This window comes from Loxodonta africana, chromosome 8, assembly GCF_030014295.1.
Source record: "Loxodonta africana isolate mLoxAfr1 chromosome 8, mLoxAfr1.hap2, whole genome shotgun sequence".
Lineage (NCBI taxonomy): Eukaryota > Metazoa > Chordata > Mammalia > Proboscidea > Elephantidae > Loxodonta > Loxodonta africana.
Genome location: NC_087349.1, coordinates 102,223,934 through 102,243,993, shown reverse-complemented (window position 1 = coordinate 102,243,993; position 20,060 = coordinate 102,223,934). Strand labels below are relative to the sequence as shown.

General features: G+C 36.7%; 1 protein-coding gene across 39 annotated transcripts in view; it reads right to left on the bottom strand.

The window, feature by feature from the left end:
• Nucleotides 1–20,060, bottom strand: part of SUGCT (succinyl-CoA:glutarate-CoA transferase) — a 796,973-nt gene that overhangs the window by 363,576 nt on the left and 413,337 nt on the right. For 2 of the 39 annotated variants that reach the window (XM_064290157.1, XM_064290177.1), the window contains one exon: nucleotides 15,791–15,927. The exons of 36 other annotated variants lie outside the window; for them this stretch is intronic. The gene's annotated coding sequence lies outside the window, so the exon portion shown is untranslated. One more of the 39 variants, XM_064290182.1, reaches the window with a different exon arrangement.

The following is a 20,060-nucleotide window of genomic DNA, read 5'->3' as shown; positions in this document are numbered from 1 at the left end:
TCTGATACACATGGGGTCACCATGAGTCAGAATCAACTCCGTGACAACTGATTTAATAATAAACAATACATAATTTTTCCAAAATATATTTAAATATCAACAGGAACAAAAGGAGAAATAAAATAATTTTATAATGTTGTGTGTTATCAAGTCAATTCCGACTCACAGCAACCCTATAAGACAGAGTAGAACTGCCCCATAGGGTTTCCTAGGCTGTAATCTTTATGTAAGGATCCCTGGTGGCACAGTGGTTAAAGCACTTGGCTGCTAATGTAAGGTAGCTGGTTTGAACCCCCCAGCCTCTCCACAGAAGAAAGATGTGGCAGTCTGCTTTCATAAGGATTTCAGCCTTGGAAAACCTGTGGGTCTGTTCTAGTCTATCCTACAGGGTCGCTATGAGTCAGAATCAACTTCATAGCAACAGGTTTTATTTATTTTTAATCTGTAAAGGAGCAGATTCCCAGGTCTTTTCTCCCATAGAGCCCCTGGTAGGTTCATTCTGTTAGCCTTTTGGTTAGCAGACAGCACTTAACCATCGTACCACCAGGGCTCCTTTTTAATCAGACAGAAATAATTTTGTTTTATGTATATCCTTTGGCCTTTTTTGCGTGAATGCGTATTTGAACAAAATGGGGTCATGCTGTTCTGGAACCAGCATTTTAAACATATTGGTGACCCAACTATTTTCTGGTTTGAATTTTTTATTGATATGTGTTTTTGTTAATGGAAGCATGCTGAATCACTGAGAGTGTCTGAATTTTTGGTAGGTAGTATGGATTTTGTTGTTGTTGCCCCCTCCCACAGACCTACCCTAAGTTTTCAGTGGTACATACAAAGTACCACTAATTGCACCTCAGAGTCCACACTGGGGTTTATTTGGTTATCTAGTGCTGCTATAACAAAAATACCACAAGTGGATGGCTTTAACAAAGAGAAGTTTATTTTCTCACAGTAAAGTAGGCTAAAAGTCTAAATTCAGGATGTCCGCTCCAGGGGAAGGCTTTCTCTCTCTGTTGGCCATCTCCTCAATCTTCCCCTGGACTAGGAGCTTCTCTGTGCAGGAACCTCGGGTCCAAAGGACGCGCTCCGCTCTCAGCACTGCTTTCTTGGTGGTATGAGGTCCCCCTGTCTCTCTGTTGGCTTCTTTCTATCTCAAGAGATCGCCTCAAGACACAATCTAATCCTGTAGACTGAGTCCTGCCTCACTAACACAAGTGCCTGCCGCCCATCCTCTTCATTAACATCATAAAAAGATAGAGGCAGGATTTACAGCACATAGGAAAACCACACAATACTGGGAATCATGGCCCAGCCAAATTGATACACACATTTTTGGGGGACATAATTCAATCCATGACAGTACATAAGTGTAACAAATAGAAATTTTCAAAATTTCTATTTTTTCTACCAAAAATTCAGACACCTCATACAAAAACCAAACCCACTGCCATCGAGTCGATTCCGACTCATAGTGACCCTGTAGGACAGAGTAGAACTGCCCCATAGAGCTTCCAAGGAGTGCCTGGCAGATTCGAACTGCCGGCCCTTTGGTTAGCAGCCGTAGTACTTAACCACTACACCACCAGGGTTTCCCACCTCATACAATACCCTGTAAAAACAGTAATTTGTGGCACATACCTGTTTCTTTGGTTTCAAACAGTTATAAAGGCCCCTGCCTTGTGGCAGCATGCCACCAGGCACAAAAGGGTTAAATTTAGCAATCACATGTCCAAGTCAAGAAATAGTCACCTATTATGTCATTTTAATGACTGCAGAGTATCCATTATAAAGATATATCATAAGTTATGTAAGCAAATCCTATTACTTGGTATTCATGTTTTATGTTCCTAAGGTTTGTGACTATTACTTCAGTAAGCATCCCTGCAGCTATATCTTTATACATGATCTTATTACCCTAGGATTCCTTCGAAGAAATGGAAATCCTTTAAATGTTAATTTTTTAAAAACATTGCTATATTCATTGGGTTTTTTGTTGGTTATATTCATTCATTGAATATATATTGAGTTCCTAGGCATTGTCTAAGGTTAGAGTAAACAAAACAGACAAATAAAATTGATCTTCATGGAGCTTGCCTGGGGAGAGACAAATGAGTAAAATCTGTATTATTTGTAGAGAAAAATAAAAGAAACCCATGAGGGGTTGCACTTTTTAATAGGATGACCTAAGAAGATCTCAGTGAAAAGAATGAATGTCAAATGTTTCTACAGTGTTTATGTGTGCCAGTTTCTCTCTTTGCTGACACTGGATATTATAATTTTTTTTTTTTTTTTTTTCCCAATTTGACAGGCAGAAAAAAAAAGCATCCCTTTGATTACTAATGCTTTCTGGTCATTTGTATATCTTGTTTTAGAAAATGCCTGGTTATAACTTTTCAACAATTTTCTGCTGGGTTTTTCTTTTTCTTATTAATACATAAAAAGTCTTTTTATATTAAGAATGTTAACCAGTTTTGTTTTTACCTTGAAATTTTACTTATGGTATTTACTGTACAGAATTTTTAGTACATATTCAAATTTACCAAGGATTGTTTTATCAGTGGTTCCTGCCTTTTGTGTTGACCTTTCAGAAGCCTTCGCAAACCTGAGATCACGTAAATATTCATCTCTCTATTTTTTTTTTTTATATCTGGGTTTGGGATATCGGCTTTTAGAATTTCTAAAGTCTCATTTTTATTTATATTTAAATCATTAATCCGTCTTGACTTTGATTTGATTTGATTGTGGGGAGATGATTTTTTCTTTTTTTTGGTTGTTTATGGCACAGTATTCTCCAAAGAACAATCTATCATTCCCTCTTCAGATAAAAAATGCCACATTTAATATAGACTAATTTCTTTTACAGAGTTTGTCTCTTTCTGGACTCTCTACTCTATTCCACATATCATTTCTAAAACACCCCACAGTATTACAATGAGCTATATTTTTAATACTTTGTGGAAAAGTTCTACTTAGTTAAAAAATAAACTAAATTAACAAAACTTCTTATTCTATCCTATTACATTGTTTTTTCACATTTTATATTTATTTTTCCACACTTGGCTGCTACCCCACCACTACAATGTACTGTTTAGATTTTATTGGAATCTTTATAAATATACAGGTTAATGCTAGTAAAAGTAATATGTTAACGATATAAATTCTTCCAATCAGGAAAGGTGGTAATGTCTTAGTAGAGATTTTTTTTTTAGTGTTTCTAAGTAAAGTTATCCAGTTTTGTTAATACAGATCTAAACATCTCCTAAGTTTATTCAAAAGTACTTTATATTTTTATTACTATGTGAATACGATTGTTCTACCTGGCTATTACTGTTATATATGAAAGCTATTGGTTTTTATAATACATTAGAACTGCATTAATCCCATTTATAACTTCCAGAATAACATGTAATTACAGCAGTAATATTAGGCAGTAATATTTGTTTTAACTGTGATTCCATAGGGAAGACCATTAATCCTGTGAATCCATGAGTATATTTCCTTTTTCAATATCATGTACGGTGGTAGTTACTGGTTTCAGAGAAAGATCATTTATTATGTTAAGGAAGTATCCTTTTATTCCGAATTTTAAGAAAAGAAAGTTTTTGGTTTTTTAATTATGAATGGATGCTGAGTATCATGAACTCTCTTTGTGCTATTTACTGAGATTCTGAGCTATACACTCAGTAAGCTGCAGGGTTTGCTTGGGTGATCACCATTATATTGCCACTTCCTCAAAGCCCAATTATGCCTGGTATATACTCATTGTTATTTGTTGCTAGGTGCCAGTGAGTTGGTTCTGCCTCATAACAACCCTATCTACAACAGAACGAAACACCGCTCAGTCCTGCACCATTTTCATAATTGTTGCTATGTTTGAGCCCGTTGTTGCAGCCACTGGGTCAATCCATCTCATTGAGGGTCTTCCTCTTTTTCACAGACACTCTATTTTACCAAATGTTATGGACGGAATTGTGCCCCCCCACCCCCGGCCAAAATGTGTGTCAATTTGGCTAGGCCATGATTCCCAGTATTGTGTGATTGTCCACCATTTTGTAATCTGATGTGATTTTCCTACGTGTTATAAATCCTATCACTATGATGTTAATGAGATGGATTAGTGCAGTTATATTGATGAGATATACAAGATTAGATTGTGTCTTAAGACAATCTTTTTTGGGATATAAAAGACAGAAGCAAGCAGAGAGACATGGGGACCTCGTACCATCAAGGAAACAGCACCAGGAGCAGAGCGCATCCTTTGGACCCAGGATTCCTGCACAGAGAAGCTCCTAGTCCAGGGTAAGATTGAGGACAAGGCCCTTCCCCCAACAGAGAAAGCCTTCCCCTGGAGCTGACACCCTGAATTTGGACTTCTAGCCTCCTAGACTGTGAGAGAATAAACTTCTGTTTGTTAAAGCCATCCACTGTAGTATTTCTGTTACAGCAATACTAGATGACTAAAACACCAAGCATGATGTCCTTCTCCAGGGTCTGATCCCTCCTGATAACATGTCCAAGAACCTGAGACGAAGTCTCACCATCATCGCTTCTAAGGAGCATTCTGGTTGTGTTTCTTCCATGACAGGTTGTTCGTTCTTTGGGCAGTCCATGGTATAGTCAATATTCCTCGCCAATACCATAATTGAAATGCATTAATTCAATATTCAACCTATACGCTAAGCAAATAATCCAAAAAGCTATTCTACCACATTTTATGCAAATAACGTGCACCTTCTGTTTGTTTGCCAACTGCGCCCTTCCCCCACCAGGTATTTTTATAAGCAAGCTATACTGTTTTTTACAGCAACACGAAAAAAACTGGCATAGCGGCACTTATGAAAATACCTCACAGGGGGAGGGCATGGGTGACAAACAAATGTAGAAGGTGCATGTTATTTGTGTAAAAATACAGTATATGAGAAGAACATGCCACCAGGATTGGAGGAAGACTTATTAACAACCTGCCATGTGCAGATAACACAACCTTGCTTGCTGAAAATGAAGAGGATTTGAAGCACTTACTGATAAAAATCAAAAACTACAGCCTTCAGTATGTATTACACCTTAACATAAAGAAAACAAAAAGCCTCATAACTGGACTAATAAGCAATATCATGATAAATGGAGAAAATACTGAAGTCAAGGATTCCATTTTACTTGGATCCACAGTCAATGCCCACGGAAGCAGCAGTCAAGAAATCAAACAACGATGTATTGCATTGGCCAAATCTGCTGCAAAAGACTTCTTTAAAGTATTCAAAAGCAAAGATGTCACTTTGAGAACTAAGGTACGCCTGACCCAAGCAATAGTATTTTCAATCACCTCATATGCATGAGAAAGCTGGACAATGAATAAGGTATATACTCAAGGTGCATTAAATGTTTGTTGCATGAATATTGGGTGAATAAGATTTTTCTCTTCTGACGTATCAATATGATTAATTACAACAGATGGTCAGCATTAGTACCACCATTGCTTTCCTGAAATAAACCCGTTTATTCTCTTAAAATATACGTAAATATTATTTACTAATATTTTATTTTATTTTGCTCTTCTATCTATATTCATAAGTGTGATTTGTGTAAAATTTTGCTAGTTAGCTATTTTATTGTAGATTTTGATTAAAAAAATTTTTTTATAGCATGTGTCAATTTTGTAAAATTGAGGAAGTATCCATCTGCATAGGAATATTGCTTATTAAAGATGAATGATATAAGGCTTCCTGTATCTTTTTTTGGGAGGAGGGGGTTACTCTGATATATTTGTCAACCACTAATAATCACTGTAGACTTTTTCCTTTTGGTGATTGACATTTTCCTTTTACAAATCTATTTAAAATATATTAAACTGTATTTGTGAAAAATTGCTTAATTCTCTGAATCCATGAGTAGTTCACTTTCTCATTCCAAAAGTGTTTTACTCCTCTTTTTTATTGATCAGATTTGTATACATTTTGTTATTTTATTGGGCTTTTGAAAAAAAAAAAAAAAGCTTTGGATTTATTAAGCTTACTGTTTTCTAATTCATTAATTCCTGCTTTTAGCTGAATTAGTTCCCCCTTTTGCTTCCCTCAGGTTTTCTATCTTATTGAGTTAAATTCTTTGTTCACTTTGACTAATAAGAAAATACTGAAGGCAATAAATTCACTTCTTAAACCAGCTTTGGTTGCATAGCATAGTTTTAATATTCAGTGCTAGCATTTATTATTTTCTATTTTTTATTTCTTAGAAATACATCAGGAAGGCAGGTTAATGTATGCAGCTCTCAGTCCAATCCCTAATTTTCAGTAAGATTTTACCAATCTCTGTTCTCCTAAAGTGGCTAACTCTACTGAGCCCTCCTGCTTAATTCATTGGTCTAAACCAAGATAGCTGCTAAAAATCTACATTGTCCAGCAAGCATCCAAAGATTTTTCTAGCCTCCCCTCCTCCTTTCAGAGATTTATGATTGGAACTAAATCTGCCAGAGCACACTAGACCACCTGCATTACATCCCATGTACATTTTTCCTTCTGTGTTTAGAGGGACTTACCATCTTCACCTTCATATAGAATGAAGGTGACGGGATTTGGAAATGAGAAAGAGGCTCTCTGCTTGCCTCACTGAGCAGCACCCAAGGAGTAGAAGAAATCACTGATCAGTATTCATTTTTAGAGGCCCTACATCTTCAAGTCCAGAAAAGGCACATTTTTCTTTCTACATGTTTTCAGGTATTCTCTTTGTGATAACGTGAATACAAGGAATGCCATGAGCACAAAGAGATTTTTCTCAATCCAGTTCTTTATCTCTAAATTGGGAACAAGTCCTCTCAGCTTCTGCTATTTGATTGTGTTCTCAAGTTTTTGTTTTTGTTAATGTTTTGAGCTTTCATTTTTCTTATGTCTTCAAGGTATTTTTAACCTTTTAAATTAATTTTCATTTTTTGTTTTAATAATTTATTATCCAATTTTAATTACTTATTCATTTATTATAGTGACATATTACAAGGTGAACATCCTTGCTCTTGTCACACCAGTCAAGAAACAGCCTCCCAACAACTGGACTAAACCAAAAGCAAAGAAGTTTCCTGAATAAACCGAATGCTTCAAAGGCTAGGGTAGCAGGGGCTGGGGTTTGGGGACCATGGTTTCAGGGGACATCTAGGTCAATTGGCATAATAAAATCTATTAAGAAAACAGTCTGCATCCCATTTTGGAGAAAGGAGTCTGGAGTCTTAAATACTAGCAAGCGGCCATCTAAGATGCATCAATTGGTCTCAACTCACATGGAGTAAAGGATAATGAAGAACACCAAAGACACAAGGTAATTATGAGCCCAAGAGACAGAAAGGGCCACATAAATCAGAGACTACATCAGCCTAAGACCAGAAGAACTAGATGATGCCCGGCTACAACTGATGACTGCCCTGACAGGGACACAACAGAGAATCCCTGAAGGAGCAGGAGAGCAGCGACAGACCTCAAATTCTCATAAAAAGATCAGACTTAATGGTCTGAGACCAGAAGGGCCCTGGAGGTCATTGTCCCCAGACCTTCTGTTAGCCCAAGATAGGAACCATTCCCAAAGCCAACTCTTCAGACAGGGATTGGACTGGACTATAAGACAGAAAATGATACTGGTGAGGAGTGGGCTTCTTGCATCAAGTAGACACATGAGACTATGTGTGCAGCTCCTGTCTGGAGGGGAGATGTGAAGGCCGAGGGGGACAGAAGCTGGCTGAATGGACACAGAAGTACAGGGTGGAGAGGAGAGTGCTGTTTCACTAGGGGGAGAGCAACTAGGAGTATATACCCCACTGCCGTCAAGTTGATTCCGACTCATAGCAACTCTATAGGACAGGGTAGAACTGCCCCATAGACTTTCCAAGGAGAGCCTGGTACATTTGAACTGCCAACCTCTTGGTTAGCAGCCATAGCACTTAGCCACTACGCTACCAGGGTTTCCTAGGAGTATATAGCAAGGTGTATATAAGGTTTTGTATGAGACTGACTTAGTTCATAAACTTTTACTTAAAGCACAATAAAAATATTAAAAAAAAGAAAAAGAAACAGCCCTCCCAGGTACCCTTCATCTATCCCATCCAATCACAGCCCCATCTATCCTTTCAGAAGTTGTCAATATTCTGACTTTAATGGTAATTGCTTTTTTTTTTTTTGCTTTTTAATATAATTGATTTTATTCTGTTGTTGAGAATACACGCAACAGAGCGTAACACCAATTCAACAATTTGTGTGTGTACAATTCAGTGACTTTGATTACATTTTTCAAGTTGTACAACCATTCTCACGCTCCTTTTCTGAGTTATTTCTCTCCCATTAATATAAACTCACTGGCCCCCTAAGTTTGTTATCGAATCTTTTGAGTTGCTATTTTCAATTTGATCCCATATAGACAGATCTTAAAAGAGCACAATGTTCAAGGCACACATTCTTGACTAGTTAAGCTAAACTACTGTTTGGTTTTAAGAAGATTTCAGGGAATATTTTTGTGTAATCTTTAGTGTTTAAAGATTATTTCAGCGCAATAGTTTCAGGGATTCAACCAGCCTCCATGGATCCAGAAATCTGGATTCCACAAGAATTTGAAATTTTTTCTGCCTTTCCCCCCTTTTGATCAGGATTCTTCTATAGAATCTTTGACCAAAATGTTCAGTAACGGTAGCCAGGCACCTTCTAGTTTTTCTGGTCTCATGGCAAAGAGGCAGTTGTTCATGGAGGCAATTAACCACAGATTCCATATCCTCCTATTCCTGACTCACCTTCTTCTTCTGTTGTTCCGGGCAGATAGAGACCAACTGTTGTACTTGAATGGCCCCTTGCAAGCTTTTAAGATCCTAGGCATCTGCTCAATGAACTAGGAGGTAGAAGAGACGTACTGAACACATTAGTAACCCAATTAGGCAATAACTTTCTTGCATTTTTTATAGTTTATCACTCAAGTATGGATCCTTAGACACTATAGTCAAGTCCTGACCACTGTTTTTTTGCTTTTAATTTTTATAGGGTTTTTTTTTAGTCTATAGGTTTCCTTTATGTCCTTTTACTTTCCTTATAACTTATCTGTTGAGGAATCTGGGCCATTTGGTCTATAGAGTTTCCCACTTGCTGACTGCATACACATGGTGCTGTTCAGTATATTCCTCTGTCCTTTGTATTTCCTGCAAATTGGCAGCTAGATCCAGGGGTTTGATCAGACTCACGTTTCATTCATTTGGAAATACAAAAAATGGCATTTTGTTCTTTCATCAGGAAGCAATGATATCTGGTTTCATGATGTTCGTGTTGTCCAAGATGTTACCAACTCCCAGTAAATCATAGGGGGCTGCCAAATGGTGACATTCTACTTCTAACATTCTATTTCACGTATTAACTAGAATAATTTTACGAAGAGATACTTTTCCTCGTTACTATTTGAATACCCTGAAATACAATTCATATAGGTAAGGCAGGCTAAATGCTTGAGACTTTATCTTTATTTCCCAGTTTTCAAGACAATTAATTGATTCCCTGTTATTCTTCTAAGGTGTGCAATTAGTATACACATACACAAGCACACACATCATTACCCAAAACCAAAAACCAAACCTGTTGCCACTGAGTCGATTCCAACTTATAACAACACTATAGGACAGAGTAGAACTGCCTCATAGAGTTTCCGAGGCTGTAACCTTACGGAAGTAGACTGCCATATCTTTCTCCCGCAGAGCACTGGTGCATTCGAACTGTCAACATTTCATTTAGCAGCCGAGCACTTAATCACTGAGACAAGGGCTTCTTTTAAAAAACCAAACCCGTTGCCTTTGAGTCAATTCTCACTCATAGTGACTTTATAGGACAGTGAAGAACTGTCCCATAGGGTTTCCAAAGCTGTAGTTTTTATGGAGGCAGAATGTCACATCTTTCTCCCATGGAGCAGCTGAAGGGTTTAAACCATTGACCTTTTGGTTAGTAGCCAAGCGCTTAACCACTGCACCACCAGGGTTCCTTTTCACATGTCATTATGAATTCATAAATTTAAACATATTAATAGGTTTCAATCCATTGCATTTCTTATCTTTTTCAAAGCTGAAATTACCCATCTTTGGTGAGGTCATCTTGTAGTTGACTCCAGAATCCCACGGACATGACTCTAGTAGTCTTTTATAGAGACTACTGTATTTCTAGGTTTTCAAAACAGTATTAACAAAATGTTCTAAGTACATCTTGTTTTTGGTATTACAAGATGTTCCAGGCTCATCTTACATATAACATGTGCCAGACCTGGAATTAGCCATTTCTCCAAAAGCCCTGGTTCTTTTTAGTGAGAAATGGTTAATCAAGACCACAGTCTGTATACTAAAGAAGCTAACTGCTTTTGGGTAGATCACTGTTTCTAGGATTTTTCAGTGAACGGAGAGAAATGATACAGGGCTAAAGTTAGAGCCTCAGGTATTCATACAGATATTTCTAAATCAATTTAAGGTGAAAGTATCTTTAATTAAGCTCTTCTATAACTACATCTGCATTTCCTTTCTTCCACACCGAGAAGTCTGGTTCTCAAGGACACAGGACATGGCAGAATTGGTACATTCCATACTCATTTGGTTTATTCTACACCACATACACAATACTCTCAGAATAACTATCTTATTCCTACACAACCAATTACAATTTTTTTTTATTATGCTACCCCAATTCTATCCCCATGTTTAATGGTTATACCACACCTACATATCTACATTGTCAGATTTTATGACCAGTGTATATTACGCTTTTTCCCTTTGACTCTCACACATGTATATATGTATATGAATGATGCTCAACACCAGTCTTTATGTTATCTCTCCAGTTGCTTTCATTGTCTGAATTTCATTCTCCAGTAGATTCTTCAGGAAGGATACATGGGAACAATATTCACTAAATTCTTGTACATTTTTTTTGTTGGTGGTGGTTTTATTAAGAATTTGGAAACCCTGGTGGTGCAGTGGTTAAGTGCTATGGCTGCTAACCAAAAGGTCAGCAGTTCAAATCTGCCAGGTGCTCCTTGGAAACTCTATGGGGCAGTTCTACTCTGTCCTATAGGGTCGCTATGAGTCAGAATTGACTCAACAGCAGTGGGTTTGGTTTTTTTGGCTTATTAAGAATTTGTGTCTTTTATATTTGAAAATCAGGTTTTATGGATGTAAAATTCTTGGTTTTCTTTGAGCATCTTTAAAAAGTTACCCGTTTTTCTGGCATAAAACATTGCTGTGGAAAAAATATGATAATCTAATATTCTTTCCCTTATAAATTATATATTTTTTTGCCTAGATTTCCAAGGGATATTTTTTTTTTCTTTAAAGTCCAATAATTTTACTTTGTCTTAATGCTGAATGTTCTGGGTCACTATTCTCACGTACATAGTGGGCTTTTTCAATATGTCATTTCAAATCTTTTTTTTTTTTTTTTAATTCCCAGAAAATTTCTTGAATTATAGAGACTGCTTTGAAAGTTTGGAAACAGATCAGATTATGTATTTTTACATATTGAAGATATCCTTTATGATATGTTAGCTTGTTAGCATGTTAGCTTGTGTTTCCAGACTCTTGAACACCTTGTTTTTCATATTTGTGCTCTTTCCCAGCTTTGGTTTTGTTCTTCACAGACTCTTATTATTTGTATGTTAGACTTTCTTTGACTATCTTTAGCATTTGCACTTTCCCTCAAACCATTTTTTGAAATCTTTTTTTCATGTGCTTTTAACTTTTAAAATTTTCCTTTTTTCCTGAAAAAAAATTGTTTTTGATTCACTCTCGTGTCCCTTCTACTTTAATCTTTTTTCTAATTTTTTCTTAAATTCTTTCACCTAATTTTAGAGTTTTTCTAATTCACAGTCAAGCTGTTCTTTAATGTGTTATATCACTGTTTTAGTGTCCTTCGGTTCATTTTTATCTGTTGTATGGGCTTATCTTCATGGCATGTTTTCATTTTCTGTGGGGATAACATCATGCTTATTCCATTTTTTTTTTCTTATAACTTTGTATAGGTTTGATCTCAATACTTCTGTTTTACTTTTCATGTAAAATTAGTTTTCCTCAACTTTTAAAAGGTAACTTGGTTCAAATACCCTTTCTAAAGTCACAGAACTCCCTCTTTAGTTGTTTTGTATAATGTTTAAGAAAATATGGCAGCTTGTTCACTGACATTTTCTGGCTCTATTCCCATCTACCAGTTTTACCTACATTTTTTCTCCCCTTGTCTTTATTGTCTTATCCTGCTCCATTTTTATTTCACTCCCTGCAGTTTCTCGGTGTGGAACGCTCTCTTGGAGGGTGAGTTTCAAACCTCACAGGGGCTATACTGCTCCAGTCCCTTCAGATTTTACCACGAACCCCTGGCAATCACTGCCAGGATTCAGTTTCCAAAGAATACCTAGAGTATTTTGCACCTGTTCTCAGGCCCATAAGATAACCCATTGCTTCCCTCTATCCCTTAAAAAAAAGAATACCTAGAGTATTTTGCACCTGTTCTCAGGCCCATAAGATAATCCATTGCTTCCCTCTATCCCTTACGGATGCTGATATTGTTCAGGTCTTATGGCTTTTGATGGTTTGTTCCCACTTACTTGTACTTTGGTGTACAAGAGGGTTCTTTGTCATCTATGCTCTTTTGATTTTCCTCTCTAGTTGTTTTGTCTGTTTTTATGTGGGGATTTAGGAAGATCCAAAAACTATGCTACTGCTGCTGCCCCCAACTTCCCAGGGCTCAAGGGACTTACCAGGTACCATTTTAAACTCAAAAGACGCATACTTCTGATTCTTTTCACTCTTTTTCTGCTGGCTTTAACCTTTTATTACCTGACCAATGGACATCTTTTCATTACTTGCTTCCAGGTCTGAAGTAGATTAAAAGGTATTAACCAGGGAATTTATAGAGTCCACCTCTTATAGTCCCCCATTTCTAATTGCAGATATAACTTTTCTCTGCTTTCCACATGGACCGATGGCATGGTGGTAAAGAACTATAGCTCTTTAGTGAGCTATAGTTAGGATTTGGTGCCAACTTTCACTTCCGTGAAGTTAGAAAGGCTATTTTTCTTAAACTCTTTAAGCCTTAGTTCTCTCATTGATAAATAGGTATAATAATAATTCCTACCTCAAAAGATTTTAATGAAGCTTATATTAAATAGGCAGATGAAATTCTTACTGAAGTGCTTGATACATGGTAATAAATACTAAATAAAAATTAGCTATTATTATTGTTGGGGGTGCTATTGTCAGCCTTCTCACATTAAAATCTATTTATCTTCTATTTTAAAATCTGAAAAGCCAATAATTGAACTAAAGTCACTTAGAATACACATTCAGACCATCAGCATTATATCAACTACAATCTAAATTCGAGTATATGGTAATGGAAAGCAACACACCATGAAACACAAGGCTGGAACCTCTCTTTAATTTTTCTGCTTCAAACCCTTATTTTTAATGTCTCTACTGAATTTAATTTAAATGCATTAAACAAAGGACATTTTCAAATTAAGTATGAAAATCTATTGCTTTGCAGATTTGCCCATTTCCTCATCTCACCATGAATGAATAGCTTTATGAATAGGAACATTATTTTGTTACTGTACCTAACACATTAACATGAAAATGGTTTAAAAAAAAACTAGTAGGATAAAAAATGCTATTTATGATTTCATATGACCCCAAAAGTACAATACACTTTACTAGCAACCTCCTCCATCCCTTGAAACCCAGAAGAGTGGTCATTCAACTTGCTTTTTATGCACACAGTACAGGAGTACTCTGCCAGGGAACACAGTATTTTTGGAAGTAACATACCTCGCTTTTGGAAATCCCTAAATAGGGGCTCCAGCTTCCCCATCTTCCTGCCCCTTCTCCATCCTCACCAACCCCACCCCCACTAGTGTCCTTTCCCTGATGGAGATTCTAAAACTCCTCCCAGGTAAGAACCACTGCTGTAAATTTAAGAACACAACTGTTCACATTCGCCCAGAATCTGACCCTGGAAATGTCTTCCCATTGATCCTTGTTCTTCCCCATGACAGCGACTCAACATTTTAAAACAACAGTCATGCTCCTGTACCATATCCTCTCTTTCATAAGCTAAATGTCCCCACATCCTTTACTTATTCCTCAATATGCATACACAAAGACGTTAAACAATACATAGCCCACTCATGAGTGGAGATATTTTTTTTTTTTCAAATAGAAAAGTTGAAAATAAATCATCAGAGGGAAACATCTGTAGCCTCACTTGCAATTTGGGAAATGCAAATTAAACAATTTTGAAATATCATTGCATGAAGTGGCAAAAATGAATGGGTACACATTGCTGAGGTGTTAACGAATCAACTCAAATTTTCTTGAAAATAATCTGATAAGAAATAATAAGAACTATAAATCTGTTAATTCAGTTTGACTGATTCCATTTTTACAATGATATTCAAATCAAAGGTTTCTACATAGCAGTGAAAGTTTTAAAATAATCTAAATGCCTATAAAACAGCAAAACTCTTTGGTATACTACAAAATGTTGATACCATAGGTTAACAGATGAGCAGTTTAAAGCTAATATATGACCAGTATCAATACACAAAAAATAATTTAGCAAATGTTAAGAACAGAACTCACAGTAATTAAGTATATACATGAACTCTAAAAATAATTTGGAAGGACATAAATAGAACTAAATGTTCACCAGGTTCTTTTTTTCCTCAAAATTATTTAGGTCCTTAAAAAAAGAGCAGATAATTGAAGCCGTTTCATGGCTTAAGGGAAAATATTGGAATCCCCCCCTAACTATAAACACTGTATGTCAGAAACGAGTCAGGCTTGTTCCCTGTTGTAGCCTCGCTCCAGGACATTTGACAGCTGACATTTATATGGCGTGTGGTATGTATTACGTACTATTCTAAGAAGATTATATAGATTACACATTGAATCCTCAGAGTAACCGTATAATGAAGATACTATTAACATCTCCACTTTACAGATGAGGAGCCTGAAACACAGAGGTATAAGTGACTTCACCAAAATCATAGAGTTGTGAAGAGTTAGGGCCAGAGTTAGAACCCTGACAGTTTGAGTTCCAGAATCCATGATTTTCACCCCACAATCTAATGTAGGTGAGCAATAAAAGGTGATTGAATGTATGTTGTAGGGATGGATGGGTGGATGGATGGATAGATGGGTGGGTGAAGGGTGAATGGATGGGTGAATGGTTGGAGGGATGGAGGGATGGACCAATGAATTACCTGGGTTCACTCTCTCTGTAACCCAGGAAAGAAAACTGACATATCAAGTATCTTCTTTCTCTGTTACTATGCTAGGTACTGTCATACATTATCTAACTAAATCATAAAGACAGCCTTTAAGGAAGCATTATTAATGCCCATTTTTGAAGATGAGGTGACCGTTTTGCTAATTGGATGCTGATTCTGGTAAAAGTAACCCTGGGACTCAAAATGGTGCTTCGCATAAGCGAGCTCAATCTATCCATTATTGAATAAAGGACTTTAAAGAACTTTTTTAACATGTAGAAAAGGAGATAGTAAGAATCAGTAGCCAATATGGTGTTCTTAAAGGCAAACGATACTAAGTGGATCTCATTTTCTTCCTTAACTGGACTCTAAACAGGTATGTGAAAGAAATACTATGATTAAAATGTTCCTGGATTTCACCAAAGCTACTCACTAGGTCATTCAAAATACCCTTGTGGATAAGATGGAGAAATGTAGTTTGCATAATGTATGTGAATTTGAAGCCAAACGTATAAATTGAAAGCCAGTCAAAGAATGCACTCACAGAGTTCAGTTTCAATCTGGGGTAGTGAAGATGGTTTCTGCTGCTGAACCTAAATGAGTTTTCACATGATGGCATGTTGGTCAGACTTGTAAGTAATAAAAGGCTCTTAGAGACAGCAATCAGGTTGGAATGCAGAGCTAATTAAAAAAAAAAAATGAATATAAAAATGTATTTAACTTCAAAAATGTATTTAAGTAGCAACAAACAACAACAGCCAGGGTTAAAACGTGGGGGCATTTTATGTTTAGTACTTAATGCTAATCAATACCCCATGTAGCTGCCAAATAACAGTGAAAACTCTGTTACTCAAAACAATTATAGTTGATTCTTGTTCAAGGTAGTTAAACTCTAAAAAGTCACTGCAAACACTGTTAGCAAATATTGAACCATTGCTTTAGGAGAAATACAGGGTTCCTGCAAGCCTCTGGTCACACCATTTTTGTCAACCAATCAATACATAACCTAGTTTTATGCGTGCTTCTGTTTAAAGACACCTTATTTAATATATATTATTGATTCATTAACATTGAACTTACAGGCAACAACACTGTAACTCATGCCTGAATGAAGCTTATCTAACACGCATATTTTCTCCATAAGACACCTCCAGCATTCCTGCATTTAAAACACTAGACAGCACCTTAGTACCATGTTTGGGGGCCATTTTAAACAGTGAAAAAAAAAAAAAAAAAATGTTTACTGACCAAAAAAAAAAAAGCACAAAAATGTAAAAAACATGGCATTAGTAGAACACAGAAAGAACACTTTTTTACATTAGAGCTGAAACAAGGAGGTAGTGTCACCCCGTTTGACCTCACCTGGGAATGTGCATATCAGGCAACTAAAATTTTTCACTGCTCTTCACATGCCCATGAATGACTGCTAAAGCACCACAGAATTGACTTTGTGGTTACAAATAACTTTTAGCATTAGGCCAATTCACAAATTCAAAATCCACAAATAATGAGGGCTGACTATAACTATCACCCCACTATCCTTCTGCCTAATCAGACCCCTACAATGGGTAATATTTATCCAGTGCTTGCTGTAGGCCAGGCACTCTTCCTGAAAGCTTTGCATATACTATATTCACTCATTTAATTCTCCCAGGAACTGTCAAGGCAGAGGTTTATTATCCACAATTTACAGATGAAACAAACAAACAAACAAAAAAACCTGAGACACAAGAAGTCAGATAATTTGCCTAATGTCTTACCACAAATAGGACAGGGATTGAAAGCTGAGCAGTTTAATTAGGGATTATGTTAGCCACTATTTCATTCACCCCCTCCATCTTCTGACATCAAAAGATGCACAGGCTGTGGCTGTGGGTGCCCTACTCCATATCCCCTTGACCAACGTGTGTTCTACTACAGCTATAGACAGTCTGTCGGGCTGACAGCTTCCCATCTCAAATGCCTGCATCCTTCTTTACATGTAGGCTTTCTCCAGCACAACTCCAGGGGCAACCCTCAAACACTGGTAGATAGAAACTTGTGGATAAATGCCCCAGCATCCTCATTCTCTAGTGAGATAATTCTGAGGTAAACTACACACAGTTTCTTTGAGGATCTCCAACATGGTTGAGCCCCAGTTGCCCAAAGTGACAATCTGGTCAATCAACGTGCCCTTCTCTGCCTCACTTCCCCCTTCGCTCATTTTTGTTTTCTGAGATCATCTCCAAAATAAATTACCTTTACCCAAGTCCCTGGTTCATAGTCTGCTTTGGGTGAAACTCCAACTAAAATACCATGCTGTGCTGTTTTTGAATCATCCTTAAATCCTTTACTAACTTTTAGTAATTACTTACTGAATTAAATTATTTTAAAATTCAAGTAATTTGTCTAAACCATATGGGGCAGTTCTACTCTGTCCTATAGGGTCTCTATGAGTCAGAATCGGCTCGACAGCGATGGGTTTGTTTGTTTGATAGGTAGCTGTGGCATTAATTTTACATTCTTTGATTTATGTTATGAGATAAACTAGAGCTTGACTTGGAAAAATTAAAAGGAGCTGAAATGATTCTCCTCCAGGCCATTCCCCAAAGCCAGTAGTAGCCACGGAAGAAAGCGAAGGAAAAATAGCAAAACAATGGGAAAGAAATATGAGACAGGAATTTTTAATTTCGCAAGCAGAACATAAGTAAAATTCAGGCCTTTGCCCACTCCTGGACTCCCTGCACCAAATTATAAAAAATCCCTTATTCAAGTCAGAAAGAATAAGGCATAAAGAATATTTTCTGAGAGGGGCTGAATTCCTATATTCATTTTAATTTTGGATATGCCCAAAGGGATTTCTTGGCATTTAGAAATATAAATTAAAATGGACTGGAAAATCATTTCTTTCCCATGGTTAAATGAGGCTGCCATTTGTTTTACTCAGCTTCCTGCATTATAGAGCAGTCATACTCTTCTAACTCTGTTGTTAGTTGCCTTCAAGTCAATTCCAGCTCATGGCAACCCCATGTGTACAGAGTAGAGCTACTCCATAGAATTTCCAAGGCTTTGACCTTTTGGAAGCAGATCACCAGACCTGTCTTCCAAGGTGCCTCTGGGTGGGTTTGAATGACCAAACTGTCACCTCGTAGTCAAGCAGAGTACTCTTAACAGTTCCATTGAGTCAACTCTGACTCATGAGGACTCCATATGCATCAGAGTAGAACTGTGCTCCATAGGGTTTTCAATGGCTGATTTTTAAGAAGTAAAACCAGGCCTTTCTTCAAAGTGTCTCTGGATGGACTAGAACTTTCAACATTTTGGTTAGCAGCTGAGTGTGTCAACCACTTGCACCATCCAGGGACTCTAAGAATACTCTTATGAAGTGGTAAAAACTGCTATTGGTAAGTCAATAACGCTAGGGTTCTGCTACCTTATAAATTGAACAATTCAGACATAAATACCTTAAAAAAACAAACAAACTCACTGCCGTCAAGTCGATTTCAACTCATAGTGACCCTATAAGACAGAGAAGAACCGCCCCATAGGGTTTCCAAGGAGTGCCTGACCTTTTGGTTAGCAGCCGTAGCTCTTAACCACCACACCATGAGGGTTTCCTATAAACACCTTAGGAAAGTATCCTAAATACCATCTAATTTTTCTGTTATTATGTTACACTGAAAAATATTTTTAGTAATCAAATGTCACATTAAACTGCTGTTGTTGTATGGATAAAATGATACTTTTAGTCAAAAAAAAGTAAGCAACTCTCCTGAAATTATTGACATTTCTCAAATATACATCCTTTGCATGTGCATATTGCTTTAAGATGCTTCATATGGTTACTGTTAAAATAAGTATGTAAGTTTTATTGAACAATACAGTAAATAACCACAAAAAGCATGCATAAATTGTTAGTGGATTCTGCTACTTATGGCAGAAGTCATTGGGGAACTGGGTTTCATCAAAACATTCTCTCCCACTGAAAAATGAGCTCCCACAAAGAGACGAGTGGTCCTTTTCTAGCTTATCAAGTTTACCCCTTCCTTCCCATAAGAAGTCAAAGCAAGAAAAGTATAAAGGACACAGCTTTTCAATAAATCTATGACAGAGAAAACCAGGAAAATGTATAGGGAGTTATTACAAAAATTTGGCCAATAATCCAGAGTAACATAAAAAATGGAAAACAGTCAGATACCTTCGATATTGATTGATATTCATGGCAAGTGAAAGATAAGAACATGAACTAAATGGCCAGAAGCATATCTTTAAAAAGCATTAACTTCCTACTTTTATTTTGACCTGCATGTTCTATGTTATTTTTGACCACCAAAGACCTTTGGGCTAGATGTGAAGGCCGAGGGGGACAGAAACTGGCTGAATGGACGCAGAAGCACAGGGTGGAGAGAAGGGATGTGCTGTCTCATTAGGGAAAGAGCAACTAGAATACATAGCAAGGTGTGTATAAATTTTTGTATGAGAGACTGACTTGATTCGTAAACTTTTACTTAAAGCACAACAAAAATTAAAAAAAAAAAAAAAGAACTTTGGGCTTAGAATAAAATTATTGGGTATGTTTACCAACTAGGTCAGAACACAAAATTTTTTGTTTTTCTTTTCTTTTTTTAATATTATGTTGTTTTGCTCTCTTAAAAGTGAGTGTTTATTGCAATGTTATTTATTAGTTTTTTATCAATTTGCTGATTACTGAGATGTTCAATAAAGAAAATCTGGAAAGAAGAGAGAAATAAGGATGTGAAAACAAATATTACCCATTATTCTATGACTCAGAGACAACCATGGTTAATATTTTGCTATAGTTCCTTTTGGTTCTT